Source organism: Manis javanica, chromosome 2 (genome assembly GCF_040802235.1).
Source record: "Manis javanica isolate MJ-LG chromosome 2, MJ_LKY, whole genome shotgun sequence".
NCBI lineage: Eukaryota > Metazoa > Chordata > Mammalia > Pholidota > Manidae > Manis > Manis javanica.
Genome location: NC_133157.1, coordinates 204,984,244 through 205,001,844, shown reverse-complemented (window position 1 = coordinate 205,001,844; position 17,601 = coordinate 204,984,244).

Sequence of the window (17,601 nt, the reverse complement as noted above, 5' to 3'; positions counted from 1 at the left end):
TTCTTCCCTCCTAAAATGAGGAATTGTAGGAGGAGTTTTCAGTTCAGAAAACTCAGTATCTCTTGGGTTTTGTCTCTGTTCCCTTAACATGATCAGATGATCCAGTCTCTGGGATGTTTTTGCTTCACAATTATTCCAAACACAGGTAGATTGTACTTGCATCTCACTTTCTTAATAATCAGTTGGAGTAAATGGTAGATACCATCTTTCAATGATAAAATTCATGTTATCATGCTAGTTTCCACCAAAAATCCAGGACAGCCTTGGCATTTCTGCTTTAAATTTGGTGCTCTTCTTGGAGCGTGTCCCATTTTGTTCTTTCAGATGTTGTCTCACCATTAGCATTGAAGGTATGTCTGATGTGTTGCTATGTTCCATTCCCTCAGACCCATTACCTGCTCTTGACAAGCTACTCTAGGATGCCACTCACGGCTGAGGAGCTGCTAGCACTGGGGTCTTTCCCATAACTTCTTAGTTTCCTTTAACTGTGTCCTACCCTCTGGAAATAGCCTCTTCTATAAATTCTTCTCCATTAAACTCTCTGAGATGTCTGTCCTTCGACTGTTACAAGCAACAAGTTCAAATATCAGTGAGTGTTCAAGCTTTATCATGCTCGAATTATTGTCTAAACCTTTTCCTTTAAAAAATCATACAAAAGTCATTTGATCTTAGGGGATAGGTGGACACTTTATAATTCTGCCTTCACACTCAAGCACAGATTTTCTCAAGTGAAATCTGAAATTTGGTTCCTTTTCTCCAACCCCCACACAATGGAAGTAAAGTGAAAGTTTAAGGAGTTGGATTAATTTGTGTGTCTTAACCTTTCTCTGTCTCCAGATTTCTCTATAGAGAAATGGAAAGGGTTGTTTGTGAGGACTGAGTGACATAACATCGGTTACATTCTTAGTACAGTACATAGAATATATATTCAAAGATTTAGTTAGCTCAAAAAACTGATGATTTTATTCTGTCTTTTGGCCTTCATTTAGTTTAGGTTATATACTTAAGCTTTTTTTTTCTTCCAAATAATTTCTGTAACCAGATTGCTTTTTTGCACTAATAATCTTCAGATATGCCTTCATGGATCTAAGACTTCTCTGCTTTTGGAAATAACATAAAGTGTTCAATATTATGTTTCCTAGTTTGCTACTCCCTCTGCTTGTCCATTTAATTCCATAATGCAGTATTAAAGAAAATTCCCACTGTGTTTTCCCTGACCACAATCAGCTTTAAAACTCCATTCATTGCCCTATTGTTTTCTTTTTTTTTCATTGAGGTATCACTGATTCACACTCTTACAAAGGTTTCACCTGAAAAATATTGTGGTTACTACATTCACCCATATTATCAAGTCCTCTCCCATACCCCATTGTAGTCACTGTCCATCAGCATAGTAAGATGCCACAGAGTCAGTACTTGTCTTCTCTGTACTACACTGTCTTCCCTGTGACCCCCCACACCATGTGTACCAATCATAATACCCCTCAATCTGCTTCTCTCTCCGTCCGCACTCACCCTCCCCAACCCTGCCTCCTTGGTAACCTCTAGTCCCTTCTTGGGTTCTGTGAGTCTGCTCCTATTTTGTTCCTTCAGTTTTGCTTTGTTGTTTTACTCCACAGATGAGGAAATCATTTGGTACTTGTCTTTCTCCACCTGGCTTATTTCACTGAGCATAATACCCTCTAGCTCCATCCATGTTGTGGCAAATGATAGGATTTGTTTTCCTCTTATGACTGAATAGTATTCCATTGTGTACATGTACCACATCTTCTTTATCCATGCATCTACTGATGGACACTTAGGTTGCTTCCATGTCTTGGCTATTGTAAATAGTGCTGCGATAAACATAGGGGTGCATCTGTCTTTCTGAATTTGAGATCTTGTTTCCTTTGGGAAAATTCCTATGAGTGAAATTCCTGGGTCAAATGGTATTTCTATTTTTAGTTTCTACAAATCACTTATTCATTCTGTCTTTAAGGTCACAATTTGACATATCAAACCTTTCTCTCCTTCTTTCTCTAAAAGGCAAGCCAGCCACTGAGGACTACTTTCTTCATTTCTGGAGACATCATACACTTGATATATGTGTCACTAATGATAGACATATGTGGGTGTTAACAAAAGGTGGTTTGCTTTTTTTTTTTTGAAGTTGATATTATGAACCTTGATAATAGATGCCAAATCTTTTCATAGATTAAATTGTAGGAGAAAAGCTATATTTGTCCAAACACCTCCTTCCTGAGAGGTTAGGTATCATGGTGACGAGATGAGTTAACAAATATTGGGTCCATATAAAAAGAGCAGGTGTGTGTTAATGACAAGTATTTAGTACAATTAGGACTTGATTCACACAAACCTTTCACTGGTATGTTCACCAGAAAGTTCTAGATGGAATTTGGCCTGTCTCAAAGTGCTCTCTCTCTCACCTACATCTAGCATCTCTGATCATGTTTTAGATATTCCCTGGAATTAGGAGGTGAGTGCAATGTCTGCTACTTTGGCCAGTAGAATGCCTTTGAAGTCCTCATTCCAGACTCATGGTTCAAGCCTACCTTAGCATTCTAGTGCACTTGCTTGGGTGGAGAATGGTGGTCCTACTGGAATATACATTTGCAATGAGTTAACTAGTAGTGTACGTTATTGTGTGTTTTGAGCTTTATTTCACAATGAACTAACACCTCAATTCAGTTTGACTTTTATTTCCATTAAATCATATTGCAGGATGGGATCTGAGAATCCTTTCTTCCTTTGTGTTGAATAGCCTGAAAAGATACCATCTACCCTTTCTTTGAAAAAAAAGTAGAATAAAATAAAGGTGGTCAAGGAACAGTTTGCTAGGTAGCAATTTGGAGGGGGTAAAAATTTTGTCATATTTCTTTGAAGCTTTTACTGCTCTGGCCTTAAAATCCCTTATCACATAAGGCCCTTCGGTTCCTCTGTTATGGCCAAATATATGCCCACAGTTAGACCCAATCAGTTACCAAAGAGGACAAATTCTGTCTCCCTTACCCATTCATATAGTTTCCCAACCCTGAGATGTAAAATTGACCCCCACACATTTGTTCCCATGGAAACCTAATGGGGACCTGGAAGGAGAGCCCCAAATTATACCTCTTTCAGGGGGCAAGATCCGTTAGGCTTCGATATAGGGCTGTGATTTCCTCCACATTGCTATTTTAAAGTAATGAACCTAAGCCTTTCCAGGGTCTGATTCATGCTTTTGAAAGGTAATAAGAGAACACTTTATGAAAAAGAGGTTATCTTTAGTCTATGTTCATCAGTAAGGTAGACTTTCATGCACTGGGTGATGAAGCCCTGTCATTTTGTTATCGTTTGAAAACTGACTCTGGTTTAAAGCTTTGGCTTGGCAGGATATGTGAGGAGAGATTGCAAAGAGTTCCAGAGGCTTATTAGTTTTCTGCCTGATTTAGTCCCCTTCCCAAGATACTTCTTTACCCCTGCTTCTGTTCTTGGAGCAAGTCATTTTCAACATTGACTAGTGTGGGTAGGTGTCCCGTATGAAAAACATTGTAAAGACAAGAAGGTGGCTAGCATTCTTTGAATGGCTACTATTTTCCTGGTGCTCTGTAGGGATCATATATAAGTTATATATATATTATCATATATGGAATATTTTGAATGAATATGTGTAATAAATAATAATATATACTTTGTATTATATAACTGAACCTGACAGCAACATTTTGAAGTAGATATTATCTTCACGCAGAGCTAACCTCAGCAAATATTTTTGGGTGGGTATACTTCTAAAGTATTTGTATTTCTATTCCTGTGTGTGTGTGTGTGTGTGTGTGTGTGTGTGTGTGTGTGTGTGTGTCTATACAGCTACCTATACATATGTTATACAAAGTTTGTGAGAATTGGATTACTATTGTAACATCTTTCTACCTTTAAAAAAAAATCAGTCTAGTATCCTGTCATGCTGATACACCAAAGTCTATTTGCCACTCTTTTGTTTTTGGTTGAGGTTGGAAAAAATTCTATCATATTTGTTATCAAAGATTTATTTAACCACACCTTCTTTTCTGATATTTAGTGGTCTCCCATTTTTTTGGCTCCATGGTACATAATATTGTGATGAACATTTTTTATATATATTTGATAATTTCCTTAGGACAAATTACTAAAAATGGAATTGCTGAATTAAAGGGCATGAATATTTCTTAATGGTTCTAGGTATATATTGCCAACTTGCCTGCAAAAGGATTATATTGCCTATACTTGCCCTGAAGTGTAGTGATTACACTTGCCCTAGATGTATACGAGAGTTCCCCTTTTCTCACATTCTTGCTGGATTAGATACTTTCATTCTTAAGCATCACCAATCTGATGGGCAAAAGGAAGTAACTCAGTTTAATCTTTCAGTTAGGGTTTCAAGGATATCAACATTTTTATCTTGAGCAAAAGTTTGTATTGGTCAAGAAAAAAAGAAATTAGTTCCCACTAAAATAAGAAAAGATAAGGATGATCATGTTAGTATCCAGGATGTTTAGAAACAATTTAAAATCAAGTAAATTGATTAGAACTTTATTTTAGCTGTTCATGGTGTTTAGGGATTTTTTTCCCATCTAATCACACAGTGTGTAATTGCATAAAGACACAGTAGGAAGTAGACTTTTTTGAAAAAAAATTCTGATGCCAAGTTGGAGAGGCATCCCTCACAATGCATATCACTTTGATTTCATGGATAATTATTTTTGCCAGCATTTATCACACAGTTGGAGCTTTGGTGTTCATAGAAGCCATCATTTTTTCCCAGATATGATAGAATTGTGTGTTCCATGTGGACAGAGGAGAATGTTGATTAAGACTTGCTGTATAAAATTTTTAAAATTTTTTGAATGATTGACAGATCCAATACATTTTATTCTCAGTTGACAATTGTCTATTTGCTTTCACATCACATCTTTTTTGGAAAAATCTTGCAACGTGAAGAGCATGTTCAAAATTTGAACAATGGTGTAGAATGGAAAAAGTACTACACTGCCTGGAAGGAAACTTGAATTGCAACCCAGGATTCATTCAGTAAAGAGCTGCATAACTTCATCCAGGAAATTCACCTCTCCAGTCTTTAATTCCATTATCTGCAGAAAGAGAAAGATGGACAAGACAAGTTCATAGCCCTTTTCCAAACCCACTACTTAACTCCACTTTTTTTCTAAGGTGGTAGGCTAATGATTAATTTTTACATAAGTAACCAAATTAACTGTAAATCTGATATTTTTCATTGAATCCCTGTAAATAACAGGAAGGTATTGGCAGAGAGGCTGTATCTTGTGCTATGTACTGTTCTGAATTTTTAACTTAAATGAGGAGGGGAAATATCCTGCATTTGAGTCTTGGCTCTTTGACAGGCTGGAGGCATGTATTTTATAGGTGTTTATTGTATATTAAAAATGCGATCATTTTTTTTCTATACTAAATATCTGTTTCCTAACCAACAAGCAGAGTAGACTGTGATAGCAAATATTTTTCTCCGCTCAACATGTTTTGTAGCTCCCTCTCTGGTTGCGAGGGAAATCCTCCCCCACTCCTTGTGATTTGAGGGGAGATGTCAATCATACTTTCTGCTCCTCCTTCCTGCACCCCCACCCAAATCCACTGAAAGGCAGGTAGGTGATGGAAGGTAGGTCAGTTAGAGTCCACTTTGGGACTTTTCTGTTGGCACTGTAGGGAAAAAGGCTCTCTCTTCTCCAAATCTCAAGTTAAAACTTGCCTGGCTGCCATTGCCAGTGGCTATCATTCCCGACATGTGGCAATAGCCTGTCCGCAAGAAGAGAGATTCACAGCAACCTAGAAAGAAAATTAAAAATGAGCAATGGACTAACAGGGCTCTGATGATATTCGTTATATCCCTGAATCTTGCAGTATCTACACAACTGAATAGATTCCTTTTTAAACATTAAGCCAGTTTGAGTTGTTTTCCATAGTTTGCAATTGAAAGAATTCTGATATAGCGAGTAGGAGAGAACTTAAAACAAAAACAAAGACAAAACTATCTCCAAATATTCCTTTTCAGAAGCCTAATCAGAGCATAACATGCATCCTCGTAAATATTTAACAGTAATAATTCAAAGGAAGGGCTTGGAGTGTTAATTTGGACTCTAGGAATGTTTATCAAATGTGTACCTACTAGGTTAAAACTACCAACGAAATGTTAAACATTATTATGTAGCCACAGAGTATTGGAAATTACATGGAAATGTTATATCTTTGTACCAAATTTTGACATACACACATTTGAATAATGGTGTATTCAAAAGAATCCTGAACAGAAAATTGAGAGAGCTGGGCTGAAGTGCCAGTTTTATACTCTGATGTGTGGCTTTGGGCAAGTCCCTTCTCCTCTCTGGGATTCAGTGTCCTCTTCTGTGAAACGAGGTGTTGGAGATGTGTTCCCCCTCTGGTCCTTTGAGTTCGGGAGCTCTCTGCTCTCCTTCCATGACCTCCCCTCTCATCTCTGTGTTTGGTGTGTAGTTCTGTTGTCTCAGATCATGAGAAGCTTCACTGAGCTGGAGAATTTACAGGGGAGAATGGACATGCAGTTAAGGGAATAAAAGCACAAAAGTAAAGGATTCTTCAAACTGGAAAATTGTTTGAGAAGGACCAGATCAACATGGTTGAACATACTTAGCTGCTTACAAAACTATTTCCCTTTTGTTTCTGGGCACATATTTAGATTATGTTCCTGGCTTCCCCGGCAGTCAAGTATGGTCCTGTGAATGAGTTCTCACCAATGAGATGTGATAATGTATTATGTAGGGCCATCTGTAGGCCTGGCCCATTAACTTCCTGCTCAGCCCACAGTATTCCTTCTTTTTCTCCATCTCCTGGTTGGGTGCAGAGGATCCAGTAGAGTCCTCCAAAGGCCACTGGGATCAATGGAAAGAGCCTGAGTCCCTGAATAGCTGCATGGAGCAGAGCCCAAATGTAGAAATGCATTTCTATTATCTTAAGCCACTGAGGTTTTGAGATTACCTTTACAACAGTTGGGCTATTCCAATGAAGCTGGCCGTTGAGTTTGTTGGTTTATTTATTCATTTACTCATTTATTATTTATATAATGTGGACCAACATTCCCCTTTACCAAAACACCTTTAAATAATCCTCCAGGGACAGGATCCTTGGTTGAGTGGATTGTGACAGTGTTTTATTTTTTATTCTATTTTTGTCTGTTTTTTCTTAAATGCTACCCAGAGCAGTAGACTACTGTTTTTGGCAACAGTAGCTGAGTTTTGCATTTTGTTCCTGGATATTTGGCATTATCCATGTTCTATAGCCATCGCACATACCAGTGACTCAGAACTTCTTCTTTATCCCTTTTATCCACGGTTGCAGTACGGAAGCCTGCCAGCCTTTGATAGACTTCCTGAAGAGGTTCCCAGCATCCATGAAACTTCAGTGACTCTCCTGTCTTCTCCCTGCAGTAATGGGCTAAATGTTCTCTTGAATGGCAGGGATTATTTATGACAAAGGTTCCCTCAATGTCAATTTGTCCACAGAGGGGAGTTCAGCGCCAAGGGCATGTTCACCTCTGGATGCCAGACCCAACTCCGATTAGCAGTAATGAGCGTTGCGTGTATGACTGCTGCCTTTTCTGGGCCATTGCAGGTTGGAGAGAAGCCTTTTATCATCCATCACATCACCATAAACCCTTGCTCACTCGCTTCCCTCTTCTCTAAATAGCTTTCCAGACAAGAAAATGGAAACATTCCATTGTTTATCTCTGACCAGAATGTTCTTTGCAATAGCAATAATGAGCTCTTCTGAAACCAAAGGTAGAGTTTGCTCTCCCTGGACACGAGGCAGTGATTATGTGACCTCATGGGAAGGTCAGATCTGCATTTTGGGGGTTGACTGTAATTTCTTAGAGCTCAGGACCCTGACTTCCTTTGACCCAACTGACCGCCCCCCCCAGACACTTTGTCTAGTGTCCTCCTCAACGAGCAGGAGATGTTCCACAGTTATGAACCTTCACGTTCATTGTGGAGACAATCCTGAAATCAATTGGTCTGGTATGTCTAATGGATATTGTCATTCTTTTGCTCTGCCAGCTTTAGAAATCCATCCTATGTGTGAATACCCCACTCAGTGAGACTCAGAAAGATGCTAGATCATTATTTCCCCAGAAGCTAAGAGGTGAGTGGGCATACACTCAGTTTTCTCTGATCATATACATTCTCTGCAGACTTGTAACCTGCCAGTGACAGGTTTCAGTTACGGACCTGAAAACATGGAGACCACAGAAAACTGATTTTTCAGCAGCAATGGTGGGAGCAAGATTGTCTTAACAGCAGAGAAAGTGAAACTATTGGGGTTTCACAGGTCACGGGGTCATGTGTTGACAGTGCAAATTACAGGGGGCAGAGTTTAGAAGAAGCAGCAATAATTTCTTCGTTAGACTAGTTCTGTGGCATAATTTTGGGCAATGTGCCTTGCGTGGTTATTGTTTCAGCAACTCTGTGAAGTTATTCAACATCATTTTATAATGAATTCCTGTTAAAGAAAAAAATTATCAATGACATTTGTTAAATTATGGTAAGAAAGGCATTATTCAAGGAGGAGGGACTATTGAGATGGGTTTAGGGACACCTGTGATGGGATTTTGCTGTGGGTGAGAGAGATTGGGCTTCACTCAACATACAGCCTGGGTGAGTGGGAATTCATAAACAAGGACCAGGGTGGGGGTCAGTGGATGGAAAATTACTAGGAGGAAACATCAAGGGTAAAGCGGATTCTGGTTAAACCTAAGAAGATTCTTGATGAAGACAGGCCAGAGTGATCAGCTATCACCTGGGGCACAGTTGAAGGTAAGGAACCCAATTAGATATCAAGGGGGATCAGATATTGAGGAGGGGGGATTTTGGCTTAGCTGATTTAGCAGGGTTCTTACTAAAACTGAATTTTATAAGGAAGTACACAGATGGGCCTAGGAGTAGGTTCAGGAGCCTGACTAAAGTTTGGTCCAGTTAAGAATTTCTGTTACTGCCTTTCTGCCTGAATCTATCAGAACAGTGGTTCTCAACTGGAAATGATTTGCCCCACTTCCACCCCGGGGGGATATTAGGTAACGTCCGAAGACATTTTTGGTTATCAAATTTTGGGGACAGGGCTGACATTTGGTGGGTAGAGGCCAAGGATGCTGCTAAATGTTCTACGGTGCTCAGGACAGTCCCCCATCACAAAGAATTATCAATAGTATAATCAAAATGTCAAGTGCTGAAGTTGAGAAATCTCAAATCTCATATGAGTTGGTTTCTGTGACTTACAACTAAGAACCTGTCTAAAACAGGTGATATTATTTACAACCCCATTTTACAATGAAGAAAGAGAGTAAATGAGGGTAAATAAAATGTTTCTGAATAAATACCAAAGATAGCCTGGAAAAAGAGAGATTCGTCTTAGTTCAGATTTTCACAATCTATTGTTCCTGACTAAAAGCACATGTTGACTTTATGGTGACTTTGTAATATTTCAACTTAGCTAAGGTGACCTACATTTCCCCATATTCCCATTTATGGTATGTCTGTGGCCTGGGTTGCCCAAAAGAGATATTCTTGGCTGAGATATGGAGAGTGATGTGACACAGCTGCCATTTGTTAGGTCACTTGTGTTGCCACTTATCAGCTGGCTCACCTGTTTGGTGTGAGGCAGGAGCAAGACACAACTGCTGCACCTTCCTCTGGATTTTCCTCTAATTTCTCCAACTCTTAGGTCAGCTGTGTGTGCTTAAGTGGGAGGAAGGACCTCAGCTCTGCAATGACCCCCATGCAGACAGAACTGATCTGGGTTTCGATCTGCCTTGCTGGGCTGCGGCTCATGCTTGTGGGGTCCAGCTTGATCCTTCTTGCCCATGCCCCACTTTACGTACATCCTCTCTTCCTGACTGTCTGCCCTGTAGACATCAAACTCTGCTATCAGAAGTGCAGACAGCAACCTTACAGTGACTGCTTCACTAGCTCCCACAGTTGTGTAGGTCAAGTCCTGTAACAAATGTATGTATGTATCTATGTGTATGTACAAACTTGTATATGTCCTGTTTCCCTGATTGTGCACGGATACAAGTAGAAACATTTTAGAGAAAGGTATTATTATGACAAAGTCACAAATTAATAATCACTTAAAATTTTTTAGATAAAGGGAACAAGACATAATCCCCTTATGTTAAAACAGCTGTTTTTGGCTTCTGCACTTAATGCTCTTGTCCTTTTCCACAGGAACACATTAAAACAGAAATGCAAGTTCAAACAAAAGCTTAAGCATCCCTAGGTACCGATTTATTTTTTGCCCTGACTCCCTTACCTCGAACATAACTTTATATCTGATGTTCTCTCTGCTGGTTTTCCATTCCTGGTCAGCTGGCCTCTGGCATATCTACTCCTTGCTGCAAGACTCATCATGGAAATGGGTAAAACGTCCCTTCCACGCTCTTGTGCTCTGCTCTGTTACAGCAAAAACATAACTCTTCTTGTGATCTCAATTTATTAGAGGAAAACATTTCTAACCTTCAAATTTTAATTTAATTTGTTCAATATCCTCAGCAGTTTAGGAGATGGAGTGAGGTACAGACTGAAAGACAATTTGAGAAGCCTCCCTCCTCTTGCTCAAAGTTTCCGTTTCCCCTTTCAGATGACTGATAATCATTGTCGGGTCTAATGGGCTTGATCCTCTCTTAGGGTAAAGTTTCTTCCCATAGGATGATGACCATACAATTTATGTGCTTTCTGTGACCCTCTTGAGAATGAAAGGGGGTGTTATAAATGATTATTCATATTAACAAGTGGACACCTTTCCATGAGGCTGCTCGGCCTAATATGAAATAGTTACTGTCCTGTGCTAACCTCCCCCCCCAAATCCGGGACAGAAGCATTTTCACACATTTACAGTCATACTGTTTATGTTGCATCTGCTTTATTTCATTTAACACTGTATCATATTTTCTACACTCTGCAGGCCTGTATCTCCCACTTGTTACATCATTGCACATAATTGCATTGGAGTACTTTTTAAGTCACTCTACCTCCCATTAGGCTTTTAAGTTGATTATAGCTTTTATCTTTTTTCCTTTTTTTTTCATTTATAAGTTAAAGTAAAAATTTTCATGCAAACAACATCTTTCTTCTTCTGGATTATTTTTATAGAATAAATGGTCAGAAATTGGATAATTGGATTAAAGGGTGAATATGTATTTATGCCTCCTCTTAATGAATTTATTGTTATTATTTCTCTTCTTTGAGTCCCATAGTCTTTACATGCACTGAGTAGGTTAATAATGCTCTTTTTTTTTTTTTTTATCTCTTGCCCTTACAGGTTGTTGGTCTAAATGATTTTTCTTCCCCATTGACTTTTTCCTCCACTAATATACTTGTTAAATAAGAAACAATGCAAAATAGAATTTATCAGAGTTCCTATGTTTATACAGCACAAATCTAAAGCAATATTACAAATTATGGAGTTGCATTTTATGCACCCACATTGCATTTTTGTGCCTTCAATATATTGAACTGATCTTAGTATATCTGATGCACCTTGTCTTGATGAAGCATGGCAATTCAAGAAAAAGGTGATATACAAAGTGCTAACATCACAGCAAAGCAGCCTAAATATTCCTGGAAAAATTCCCACACATATTCATCCATAAGTTACTGTACATAGTATTGTATAGGGATAATTTTGTTAAACAATTATGCAGCTCAATATAATATAATGGCATTTAAAAATGCATTTGAATTGCTCTCTTCTCTCCATAGAAAATGATAGTAAAAATTATTGTCATATGAAGAGATAACTGTACAAATAGTATGCAGGCAAAAAAATAAGAAAGAATATAAAAATGGATTTTGTATGCTGATATTGTGTTTTGCAACTTTGCTGACCTAGGTTATGAGTATTAATAGCTTCTTTGTGGACTAAGTACCATAGCTGTGGATTTCTTGTAGATGCCCTTTGTTACGATGACAAAGTTCCCTTCTATTCCTGGTTAGTTGAATGTTTTTCTCATGAAATAATGTTGGATTTTGTCAAATTATTTTCTTCATTTTTTGAAATGATTATGTGGTTTTTATTATTAAAAGTACATTAATTGATTTTGGGGCATTAAAACTTGCATTCCCATTTGGTGATGTTCTACAATCATTTTAATGTGCTGCTGGATTTGGTTTGCTAGTATTTTGTTGAGGATTTTTGCATCTAAATTGATAGTGGGTATTAGTCTGTAGTTTTGTTGTTGTGTCTTTGTCTGGCTTTGGCATCAGCTTAATAGCAGCATCATACAATAAGGAAAGAAGTGTTTCTTCCACCCCTATGATTTGGGAGGGTTTTGGAAGGATTGACATTAATTCTTCTTTAGATGTTTGGTAAAATTCACCAGTGAAGTCATCTGGAATTGGAATTTTTGTTGAAAAGTTTTTGATTACTGATTCAATCTCTTTATTACAGATCTATTCTAATTTTTAATTTTCTGAGTCTGTTTGGTAGTTTGTGTGTTTCTGGGATTTATCCATATCATTCAGATTATGTAATTTCTTCTTATCTTTTTATTTATGTTGGCACAGTTTTAATGTCCCTGCTTTCATGCCTAAGTTTAGGAATTTGAATATTATCTCCCTTTTTCCTGATAAGTCTAGGTTAAGGTTTATCATTTTTGTTGATTTTGTGAAAGAACCAACTTCTGGTTTTGTTTATCTCTAATCTTTATTATTTCCTTCCTTCTGTTTGTTTTGGCCTTACTTGACTTTTCTTTTTTAGTTTCTTGAGGTAAAAGGCTAGGTTATTGATTTAAGATCTTCTTTTTTAATGTAGTCATTTTTAGCTATAAATTTCCCTTTGAGCATTTCTTTCACTGCATTCCATAAATTTTGGTATGTTGTGTTTTTGGTTTCTTTTATCTCAAAGTATTTTCTAGTTTATTTCTTCTTTGACTTCTTGGTTGTTTCATAATATGTTGTTTAGTTTCCATGTATTTGTGAATTTTCCAGATTTCCTTCTGATTTCATTTCTGATTTCATCCCATTGTCATTGGGAAGCTATTTCTCATCATTTCAATCTTTGAAAATTTACTGAGACTTGTTTTGTTGCCTAACAGAGAGTCTCTCCTGTGCATCGTTTGTTCCATGTGCACTTAAGAAGAATGAGTGAATTAAGCCAGAGCCAGTTGAAAGTCACAATGTCTTTTGTGACCTAGCCTCAGAAATTATCTTCCATCATTTATGCCTTATTCTATGGGCTACACAAGCCAACCTTACCCAGTTTGGGAAGGATTTCATAAATGCGTGAATATCAGGGGTGGGAATCATTTGTTGAAGCTTGACAACTACTGTCTTTTCTCTGGTTCCCAGTGATTTACAACTCTCACACATGTAAAAGACACACTCAGCCCTTTCTGAGGCCACCAAAAGTTTTATCCTATAACAGCATCAGCTCAAAGGCCTGAGTCTCTTCATTATTTAGATGATCCAGGTGTGAATGAGGCTTCTAGGATGTTCCTTAAGTACATTTCCTTTCCAGCTGAAGATCTGTGAAGTAAAGAGATAACTTGTCTTCTCCCCACACCCAATATTCAATGGTGGGACTCCTGTGGGACAGTTGCTATAGATGTTCCTGTTCAAAAAAGGAAGAAATGGGAGGCATATAGAAGTCATAAGGTCATAGCAGTTCTGAGAGTCAGTAGGGCACCAGTTGGTAGTTCATTGAGCAGGACTAAAAATTTGGGAATAATTCCTCCTAACCCTTGGCTGCACTTTCTGGGCCCTCTGTCTACCCTTTGAGTTATCCTTCTTTCATGAAGTGTAAACATGTTTTCAGGTTTGTGGCTTTTTCAGGGGTTCTAAAGACTTCTTTACATTATGTTTGTGTCTTTTCCTTTCAATCCAAGTTGTTGCTATTTCTGCCAATTCATTTTTCTTAAAAACTCTATGAGTCTCCTGGGAATCTTATTGGGATTCACTACATTAGACAAAAGCTACCTTTACAAACACCTTTATAGTAATATCTTCTTTCCCTTAAGCTTCTGCTGAGATGGCTGTAGGACAGTAGTCTTAAATCCCTTTGTTTTACTAAAGCTCTATTGTTTTACTGAACGGGGATGCCTTAGATCTCTCTGAGAGCTTAATCATTTTAAAGGATCATACCAGAAAGGGAGCACGTTAGAATCCAGTCAGAGACTGGAAGTGAGGGAGGGTAAAGCATCCTGAGTAAATCAGAACTATGGTGTCTGAGGTTTCTACCACATGAAACTTGTGAGGCTTGATAAGTTCTTCTCCTGACAAAATAGAAAGCTTCCTCAAATGGAAAAAAAGAAGAGGCTTCCTTGTTATCACCTACCTGTCTCTTTTGAGTGTTGTGACTCAGATGTCCAGACAGAGCTGAAAGTCTGTTGAAATTCTAAAAATGTATAATGTATGATAGAGTGCTGTGTCCCAGAATTTTATTATCTAAATTTTGCACATAAATATGACTCTCAAGAAGGTGTCTCATATTTTAAGTATCAAAAGAAAAGAAAAGAGAAAAAAGAACTGCAGAGAAAAGAAAATGATATCACCAAATTATTTAGTGCTTTGGTAAGTGAATTTGAATTAGTAGGTGAATTGATTTCAGTATAAATTTTATTGAAAAAAAAATTTGTTACTTCTGAACTAAATAAGTATTGAAGCTTAGTTTGAAATAACACCTGACTGTTAGCTTCTGAGAGTGCCCACATGTCTTGGTGTGAACCTGGATAAAAATCTAACAGATTAGCAGTGAAATGTTGGAGCAGGGATCATGGACTTTGTCCCACATGTTGTATGAGTTGTAAATCATGCCTGGGATACTTAGGAACAAAGACACCATTCAAGACTTCACTGTAGAAAAATGCTTGCCATGGACTGAATATTTGTATTCACCCAAAATTCATTCAGTATGTTGAAATCCTATCCCCAGTGTGATGGTATTAGGAGGTGAGGATTTTGGGAAGTGATTAGGTCACAAGGGTGGAGCCCTCATGAGTGGAATTAGTTCCCTTTTAGGAAGAGACATGAGAGAGTGTGCATCCCCTCTCCCTACTGTCTGCTACGTGAGGATACAATGACATGTCTGTGTGCAACAGATACTGGATCTGCCAGTGCCTTGATCTGGGACTTTATAGCTTCCAGAACTATGAGAAATAAATGTTTGTTGTTTGCGCCAGCCAGCAGAGTATTCTATTATGGCAGTGTGACTACACCTGCTCACTGCCTTGAGTTACATTGCAGAATGATTGAATACTGAAAATATCATGTGGTTCAATCTTAAATATTTGATGGAGTTAGTACTCAGATCAAAGTCTTTCTGATTCTGAACCTCATGTTACTAATCATGCACTCACATGCTGCCCTAAATCAGGCACTTAGCAAAACCATAGAGAAAATAAAAACTGCTGTTGACTGATGAATTAAATAGGTCCTCTCTAGGTTTACATTAAAGTCTGCTCTTGCAGCAATCACATAGTGACACTGAAATCAAAAGTTTCCATTAGTTGATTCTTCTCAAAAACTGAGTTGTGCGACAGCTGAAATAAATTTTGTGTGGTGTTGGCCTTGAACAGAAGTGCCTTGGCTGGGCCCCATGGGATGCACACTTGTGGCCTTACAGGCATGGCACAGGGGAACCACTCAGAGAAAACTGGCAAGCGTACAAACAGCAACAATGAGCTTTGCCTCCCATGGCCTTGCTTGGCTCTGTAATTGTAGCCCTTTTAAGGGATTAGAGCACAGACAGCAAATTCCACATTAATCCACTTTTTAAGAACAGAGGAGATGCTTGATATTAGCCCATAAACTGTAGTGACTCAAAAATGGGTCACAGATACTGCCTTTTGCCTAGGTAGAAGGCCAGAAACATACTGGGCATTGTGTCCAAAATGGGATTAAACTAGTCCAGGTCCAGGCAGTTTACAACCTCGATTATCTGGGTTAGTAAAGCACTATGTTCACTGGAAGCAGAATCTAGATTTTCTCCTACTTATCCAAATCCTGAAGTATGTGTTTCACACATGAAATGTGTTTCCTCTTAAATGCTCTGTTGCCTGTTTCTAATGACATAATGAAGAAAGACTCAATTAGCCACTAAATGATAACTTTTTAACCAGGAAAATAATATATGTTCATAGTTAAATTTTCAAATAGTATTGAAAAGTAGAAAGCAAAAAATAAAAATCCTCTCCTTCAGTCCAACTCCTTTGGGGTTATCACTGTTGATATTTTCTTGAATACTTGTGCAGAAATTTTCTATGAATGACAAACATATTGTTGTGGGATGAATTATATCCCCTGAAAAAGTTATCATGGAATCCTAACCTCCAGTACCTTGGAATATGACCTTGCTTTGGAAAACCTGTCTTTATAGAGATAATCAAATGAAGTCATTAGGGTGAGCCTTAACCCAAATGACTGGTGTCCTTATAAAAAGGGGGAAATTTGAACCCAGAGACAGACAGGGAGAAAGCCATATGAAGATGAGATGAAAGCGTCATCTTGAGAACAGTGAGGGCTGATGACGCTCCTATAAGCCACGGCAGCCCAAAGATTGCCAACAAATACCCGAAGCAAGGGGAGAGGGGCACAGACAGATACCCCCGACAGCCCTCAGAAGGAACCAACCCTGCCAACATCTCGATTTTGGACTTACAGTCTCCAGAACTGTGAGACAATAAGTTTCTGTTGCATAAATCACTTCATTTGTAGGGTATTGTTAGAGCGGCCCTCACAAACTACTGCACATATAGAAATTGATATTGATGTAGATACAAGTATGTATTGTCTTATTGTCTTAGTTATTGTATAATTGTCTTATTTAGCATTTCATTTCTTTGTGAATCGCAGTTCATTCTGGTCCCCACTTTACATGTCTGGTTTCAGTAGCTCTATGCCTGTTTTTTTCCCACTATACTAACAGTTGAGATTTCAATGATGCTGTTATCTTTATAAATCCTTCCACACTTAAGAGCATATGCATCCCTGGCTCTGAATATATGGCCTCTGTTTTGTAGTTTTTCATGATCTGCTGATGTTCAGTAGACACCAGGTACTGCACTGATGTTTCAGAAGATGCAGAGATGAGTAAAATGAGCAGATGCTATGCAGCATTCTGCTTGAAGTGAAAAGAGATCCCAGAGAAAGAGCACAGCCAGGATGAAATATTACATTCATGATCCAAGTACCATCTCTTAAAGTGACACAGTAGGTCAAGGAGACTAGAAAAATGTAAATATCAGCCCATCAGATTTAGGGGACATTTCCCATTAAGATCATCAAGTTCAATTTTCTTTGATTTTATATGTAACAAGCAACCTTTCCATTTTAATGAAGTTTCTCATACAGGCTTTCCCTTTGGAGAAGCTTGCCCGATGGCCTCACCTAATACATTTGCTCACCACTTATCCTCCATGCTAAGTTCAGGGCCTGCCTCACAGTGGGCACTCATTAAATATTTGTTGAATTGACTAAATATTATGAATAGTCAATAAATAATATTGTGTGCCTCCTGTGAGTTGGAAATCGGGCTAAGCAACTTTGTATGCCAAAAGTTAAGATTTCTCATAGTAAATTAGCAGTTTGACATTCT